Consider the following 7,944-nt stretch of genomic DNA (forward strand, 5'->3'; position numbering starts at 1 on the left):
AAGGCTTCGAGATAACCAATTAATGCAAACGGATGAAATGCAAACTGAAAATGCAATCTTTGAGTTTAACATTCCACGATTATGCCCATTAGGCTAAAGGAGACGAAGAGTATGCCCATTAGGCTAAAGGAGACGATGATTATGCCCATTAGGCTAAAGGAGACGATGATTATGCCCATTAGGCTAAAGGAGACGATGATTAAAGGCAGTGAATACTGATGTAAGAACTGTGACATAACAAAATTGAAGGAAACGGGAATACCCCGAAAAACCCGATGAGCATGATATTGTCCACCACAAACTTACTTGTCCCGGGATCGAATCAAGAACCCCACGCAACAAATGTAAGCGCTCTATCACTGAGCCACCGTGCCCCCGCAAACGGACGAGTTTGATAAATTTGTAGCAATTTCATCCAACTATTTATTTTCTTTATATATTTAACAATCACCAGATACAGCTCCGACGCCATTTTACACTGGATATTTAACAATAATAACAATGGAAAGGATTTGGGAGGGTATCAGCCAGGGCCTATTTAGTAGTTACCATCCCGGCATTTACCTGGTAGGATTGAGGAAAACCCTGGAGAACCTCAATCAGAATGGTCGGCAGCAGGAATTGATCTCACGACCTTCCGAATGCGAAGCCAACGCTCTACCACTTGAACTACTTCGCTCTACCGCTACCAAGAAGTGTTGTATTCATCTTAAAATAGAATGTCTAAAGATTTATGTTCCACGTATTTTGCATGCCAACCTTTTCCCTATAACTTGATACACATGGGTTAAGCTGAAGAAAAGGTGGAGCTTGATATAGATGTCCAAGAGCGAAAGTATTAATCTGATCTGTAATTGCAAACACTTCTTAGGAAGAGAAATGGGTCCATTAAACGATAGCAAGAGAAAGCTTATAACCATACCGAGTGTTGCAACCTGAGTGGTTTAAGATAAACTCCCCTTTTCAGGGCGAGAAGACAATCTGGCAACGTAAGATACCGAACATTGCCCAGTATAATCCAATTTATGATCTGCGAAGTCTTGGATATCAGAGACAAATCTCATCCCCGCCTACCTTAGATTACAGTTGAAGTGGCATATACTGCCAGAAGCAATGACTTACGCAATATGCCTTTGTAAGTATGTGTCGAAGCTATTCTCTCTCAGTATTATGTTCTTTTCGCATAAGTAAGTCTAATTCTGCAGCAAACAAAGAACTTGCCAGCGTAGGATTTATTTGTTATCACTTGTGAACTCTGAGATGCCCTTTGACACCAAAGTTAGTAATTTCAGTGATAAAGGTCTACTATCGGTGAAGATCCAATGTAACAGACGACTAAGTTCCAACGGAAACAAGTTAGTCTACGGGAGGGCAGCTGCCTGTATTGTGAATCGGTCCGCATATGGGGCATACCACCAGGGCAATGATGTGTTGAAAGTAATGGACAGAAGAAAGCCGTATGTAGTAATGGTCGAGGAGAGAACTGCCAATGTGACAGTAACACACAATGAAATACATCTTGTAACGATAACATACAGCGTCGTGTAAAGTCCATTTCAAAACACAAAACCCTTGCTTTGTACTGTCTCCTTAAGGAATCTACCATTTCAAAATATGAAGCCCTTGTTACTTACTGTATTTACTGTATCCTTAAGAAATCAACCATTTCAAAACATAAAGGCCTTGTTACTTACGGAATCTATCATTTCAAAACATGAAACCGTTGTTACTTACCGTATCCTTAAGGAATATGCCATTTCAAAACATAAAGCCCTTGTTACGTACGGTCTTCCTAAGGAATATACCATTTCAAAACATAAAAGCCTTGTTACGTACGGTCTTCCTAAGGAATATACCATTTCAAAACATAAAAGCCTTGTTATTTACCGTCTTTCGTAAGGAGTGTACTACTGGGAAGATAGCTGAAGGATGTTACCAAATCTTCAAGTAAGGGTCGTTTTTCGAATTTTCGTACTTCATTAAGAGTTAAGAAAATGTCATCAAATAAGTGTTACAAATGTCTCCTGGTATTGAGGACGTCATGTTTTGAAATAAATTATACAATGTTAGCTCAACGCTAGACCATGGTAACAGGTATGTGGTTAGAGTATAATTTTGAAATTGTAATTATTTCTACAATATGTAGTGATATAACAAATTTGGGATATAAAATTCATTCCACTCACATGTGTGTTTCTTCGAGTTGCTACTTTCACAAACAGCAATGTAATATTCTTTACTTACAGAGTTTGTCCCTAAAGTAATGATACCAATCGCCGCGGGGCACTCCAGTCGCCAGCAACGCGCCCCCTGAGGGTGGATTTATGGTGGGGAATCTAAGCTAACTAACGCACCGGATGGAAACCGAATCCGAGCTCTGACACAGTGAGGATTACGCGTGACGCAGAAGCTGTATTGGAGTTTCTGTCACGGCAGAAAGAATTTGTACCTCCAGGACGAACCATCAACACCGTTTTCTACAAAAGATCCTTGCATACCTGCACAGAGCCGTCAAAGGAAATGACCGGAGATTGCAGATTCCTGGAAGCTCCACCACGGCAATGCTTCAGCCCACACTGCCTTCGTTGTGATCTCCTACTTGGCCCGGATAGGTATTGCAACCTCGCCACAGCCACCGTAAAGCCCCGATGTAAGCCCACTAGACGTTTTCGTGTTCTCAAGCTTTAGAGATGAATGAAAGGTTATCGTTTCGATGATGTTCCTAACATCCAACAGGCTGTCACAGAGTCCCTGAAAGAGGTTACGGTAGCTGACTTCCAGGAAGCCTTTGCAGCATGGGAATCGCGTTAGCAGATGTGTATCGTCGCAAGGAGACTATTTTGAAGAATTTTAATAATATATACCGATTGAATGAATAAATTATTTTCACTAGACCCAATCTCATTACTTTAGGAACAAACCCTGTGAATCCGTTTGACACAAACTCTTCGTCAAAAAATATGATCAGAAATATCATATCAAATGCAACTTCTCAGTTGAGATCTCAATAACGGATAAGTAATTTCAGGAAGCGTCAAAATGAAATTGGAATTTTGGCATACTTCGACATTCCGGTGTGCACTATTAAGACCTCATTACTCATATTTCAGTGTGTACTGACTGAGCTGGTAGCATATCGAAGACGTTTCATTCCTTTACTATTCACACATAGAAGAAAGATTGTGCTAATTTTCCAAATGCAAGTCTGTACGAGTGATAACACATTGACTTACTATACTAAGCAGCAACCGATTTGAAGTTCCACGTAAAGCAGTAAACGCATGGTGTTGGTGGAAGTGAGAGTAAAGTTCAAGGTCAAAACATCAATTCGCCTGCCGCACACACAGACGTTATTTTCTCTTTTCTTTCTCACTCACATATTGAAAGATAGTAGACCAGGGACGGCGCCAGAATCTCTTGATGGGGTGGGCGGAAAGAGGCGGACCTAGTTTCTAGGTGGGTGGACAATAGAAATGAGAACTGGGCAATGTAGACATGTTTTTGACAATAATTAAATTTCATTTTTTATACTCTTTAGTTAGCTAAGGCTCAGGCCGAAATAGGGGAGGAACAAGGATGTGGAAAACAGCTGTCTTGGCCTTACGGAAGGTACAATTCCGGCATTCGCCTGGTGGAACTGAAGAAATACAGGACTTAGGATGGGCTGCGGGAGTTCGTGGCTATATGCTCGACCTACCGAATTCCGTGTGGCAGACACACTAGCTCTATTTCCAGTTTTTTTTAAACAATAATAACGGTGTATACTGTGTAGTCAATGAAGTTCAAGACAGTTTTACTTCCTCTCCCTCCAAGAATGCACATGAATGCATAGAAATAAAAGAAGGTTCAAACAACATAGACTAACAGATAATACTCTACCTTCCGTTAATAACATAAAATACACAATAAGTAGGTAAAGTAAAACAAGATTTTTTTTGACGTGATCTCTATATGCAGCAGCGAAGACATGTTACTAAAAGAATAGTGAAATTCGACATCATGATTGTTTGATCATAGCTTACATAGATATCTTTGAAACTGAAACTCAAGTTAGCAAAAAAATAAATAAATAAATAAATAAATAAATAAAAAATAAATAAATAAATAAATAAATAAATAAATAAATAAATAAATAAAAATTGGATAAAGAAGTAAATAGCAATTAACAAAACTTCATCATGATCCACAGAAAGAACAATGTATTTTAAAGTATGAAGGGCTGATCACATGATACGAACAAGCTTACAATAAACGTTTATATCTGCACTTTAATGAAGAACAATGCGTCGATTTTTATGTCCAGCATCGAATGCGTTTACCACATTCTCTACAGCAATATTCATTACAATTTTTCTTTCTACTGGGAGGAAACAAAGATCGCTTAGGCGACCGTTTGCCATTGAATTTCTTAGATATGTTTTAACCCGTCTAAGACATGACAAAGAATGCTCACATGGTTAACTAGATACAGGAATGGTGACAATAATTAGAGTCTAAGGCTAATTTGTGAATTTCATGAAAAGCAATTTTGAATCGATACATCACTTCAGAAGCGAAGGGTAATTTTGCATTGTTTGTCCTCCTCACAACGTTTCAATACTTTCGGGAGAAGTTTCAGTTCCACATCTACACTATCGACATCACATCCATAATCACGTACAAGTGGTTCAATTTTCTCAAATGAGAGGAAGTGTTCGCTTTTAGGGTGAAGACTCCTTATCCCACATAGAATTCCTGTATTTTCTGTAAAACGCCTATTCATTTCTGCAAGTATTCTGTCAACTACAGGAAGTAATATCCTAAGTCTGTAATGTTCTTGGGATTGGATATCTTCTTCCTCAATCGATATTTGCTCAGTCATAATATAGTAACGTAAATGATTGGGCAGTGATCGTGTTCTGGACATTGGACCCGTTAGAGATACCGTTATTTTCAGCAAGACTCAAAGACTCATTCCAAATTTTTTTGAACTCCTCGACTGTTTCGAATATCAGTAAAATAATCCACTACACCCTTCGTAGCTTCAACAGCATCAGCCAGTGTTCTCTCCTTATTTTGTAGATAATCTGACAATCTTTTCAACTTTCCAAGAAAAAGTGTGAACAAGTTGAGTTGGAACACAAACTGAAAATTCATTTCACTCAATAGACGTCTTGCTTCAGAAGAGCGACTGCGATTTTCATCACTTATCTCAGCAAGTGTTAGAATAACTGCCCTAAACGTTCTCTTCATAGCCACTGCAACCTAAGATAAACGCGTAAAAATATTTTGTTAGTGGTTCAGAAGATACTTAATGCCATAAATAATATTTTATATTGAATACCATAAGAAGGTAGTACATTAGAAGCTAGAAGCCGTCATTTTCTGTGTAGTATCACTGACGACACCTCAACAATATACAAAGGATGCGATGAGCGATTAGTGGTATGGTATCATGGAAGGTCATTATGATGATGCAGTGTCCTGCCCGAAGGTCCCTGGGCAAAGTGAACCCATGATGGCTTGAAATAGCCTTCCATGGAAGGATGATAACGCCCTAAGAACGGGACCAAGAGTATCATCCAAATCACTTGTGTTCTCACTGGGAATCGAATCCGGAACTCACCGGTGACACAGGACGGTCAATAGGAGTAACATTATTTCGCATCTGTTTATTTTCATGGTAACTGTGCGGACAAAATGTGGACCAGTAATAACACAGGTCTGCAAAAATAAAACAATGCTGAGCTGTTTCGGTTTAGTTAACTGATTCGTGTGTGTTGGGGTGAGCTGAATCCAGGAATGACAACCGTTTTGTTCTGGGACGTCTAGGTTTCGAACAAACGGGTGGTCATTGATGAACAAAAATATGAACACAAATATGCGATTTACAGAAGCACTATTAACAGGGTAACACAAATTAATGTACAGAAATACGCACACACGTAAAGACAAAGTAATACCACCCTCAATCAGATTGTTTGTGAAATATTTTTTTTTTTTAAAGGTCAAACTTCGTTTGGAGCTTTTCCTGTTGTAGGTGATTGCCGGAAGATCCCTAAACAACATTCAGCAGTAGTCTGCCATCATCGTAACACTACAGTTTTCCTGATACCGTCGTTCCACTTCTTTGATATGTTGATGGTGGAGTTGAGAAAATTGACCTTTAAGCTCATGGAGCAACCAATCTTTCGAAACGCGTGCAATATTTTCTCACCATTTCCTTGTACTGTGGGTACTTTCGGTTTCCCAACAACGTTTTGATGACAACAGTAAAGGCAACCCAAACTTCTTTTTGAGTTGGAATCATTGAACTGATGAAGTCTTTGTCGGATATGAGTTTTCTGCTATCAGGGCCAATAAAAACCCGCGTACTCGCGTACTCGTAGTATTTGAGCAACAAACAGTGTAGCCAGAACTTCTTACCAACGTTTTACAAATTTAAGATGTAATCTTACTAAATTCGTTTTATGAACAGATTTATTGTTTTGGGTTTTTCTTTGTAATCTCGTACTCTCATTCATGACACATTACGATATGTGTCAGTGATCCCCATTCGGACCAATATACATGTATTTTCACGTTTCGGGGAGCACAAATACATTTAATCTTCCATGTTCATGTTTATTATCGTGTGGTGCATTTGCAATACGTTACATTTCGATTGTTCAAAAACCTGACGTCCCAGGAAGAAACTAGTATCATTTTCGACTTCGGGGCACTCAGAAGCCTAAAAGTCAGCTAAACTTATGCAAACAGCTTTTTGGTTGCAGACCTATGTAATCTTCGATAACCACAGTAGGAAGTGCGAGTTAATCCGAATATTTGCTTGAGCTGTTCGGGTTATTAAATTATTTACCGTAAAAAGGGAATGCTCAAAAGCCACAAATCCAGTTACAAACGAATATTTGTCAGGGTTTAGTTCTAATCTAAAACATGTACAGTACCGTTTATGTAGTTAAGAATTCAAAAGTCATTTGAAACAATCTTGTATTCAAGAAAAGTGACCTGATTTAGTCCGATAATTCACAACAACTGTTTCTGTTTGAGCAACCAGTCTAAAAATATCAACGCCGCAGGCTAAATGTCATTCCGACAAGCGCAGGGTTTGGATTAACGCGAGCAGCCTGTACTGCTAATGGAGAAACAAAATACGAAAATGTGTGATTAAACGAGCTCGAATAAAAGCAAGTCACCTTTACTCATGTCCAATAGAACAGGCTACCAATCATGTTTATACCATACGAGGGAAAACGATATTAGCAATTCTAGCCGTGCTAACTTTATTGGTCCACAGCAATTTGCGAATAATCTGGGAATGAAAGGGAAATCCCCCTTCAAAACACAATGTAAGTTTTATTTTTTTCGTGTTATTTTTTCTGAGTAAAAACTGTAATTAGAAAGGAAGGTTTACATGGATTTTGATGTCAAATAACGGACTTCAAGGAATAATAAACACATATTCTTCCTATCAGTATATTTGAGGAGGGATGGGGCAGAAATTTTAGTTTTCTTTCCAAACAGGAAATTTGCAGTAACAACAATATTAATTATGCTTAAAACAATAAAAATCACGTATATGTCAATAACTGAAATTCAAGTAGAGATATAACTAACTAACTAACTAACTAACTCTATGGCCTATGAAACCCGGAGGTTCAATGCTGCGTTCACAAAAGCTCTCCACTGACTTCTATCTTTAGCCAATTGGACCCAGTTTCTACTTTGTATTCCTATCTCTGCGAGATCAATTTTAATATTGTTCTCCCATCTGCGCCTAGGTCTTCCTAATGGTCGTTTTCCGATTGGTCTTCCAGTCAAGACTTTGAAAGCATTTCTACTTTCCTTCATTCTAGCTACATGACCTGCCCAGCTAAGCCTCCTAGACTTGAAGACCCTAACAATATTGGGTAAACCGTATAAATTATGTAGTTCCTCGTTATGAAGTTTCCGCCATTTCCCATT

Source organism: Thermobia domestica, chromosome 14 (assembly GCF_964235325.1).
Source record: "Thermobia domestica chromosome 14, izTheDome1.hap1.1, whole genome shotgun sequence".
NCBI classification, from domain to species: Eukaryota; Metazoa; Arthropoda; class Insecta; order Zygentoma; family Lepismatidae; genus Thermobia; species Thermobia domestica.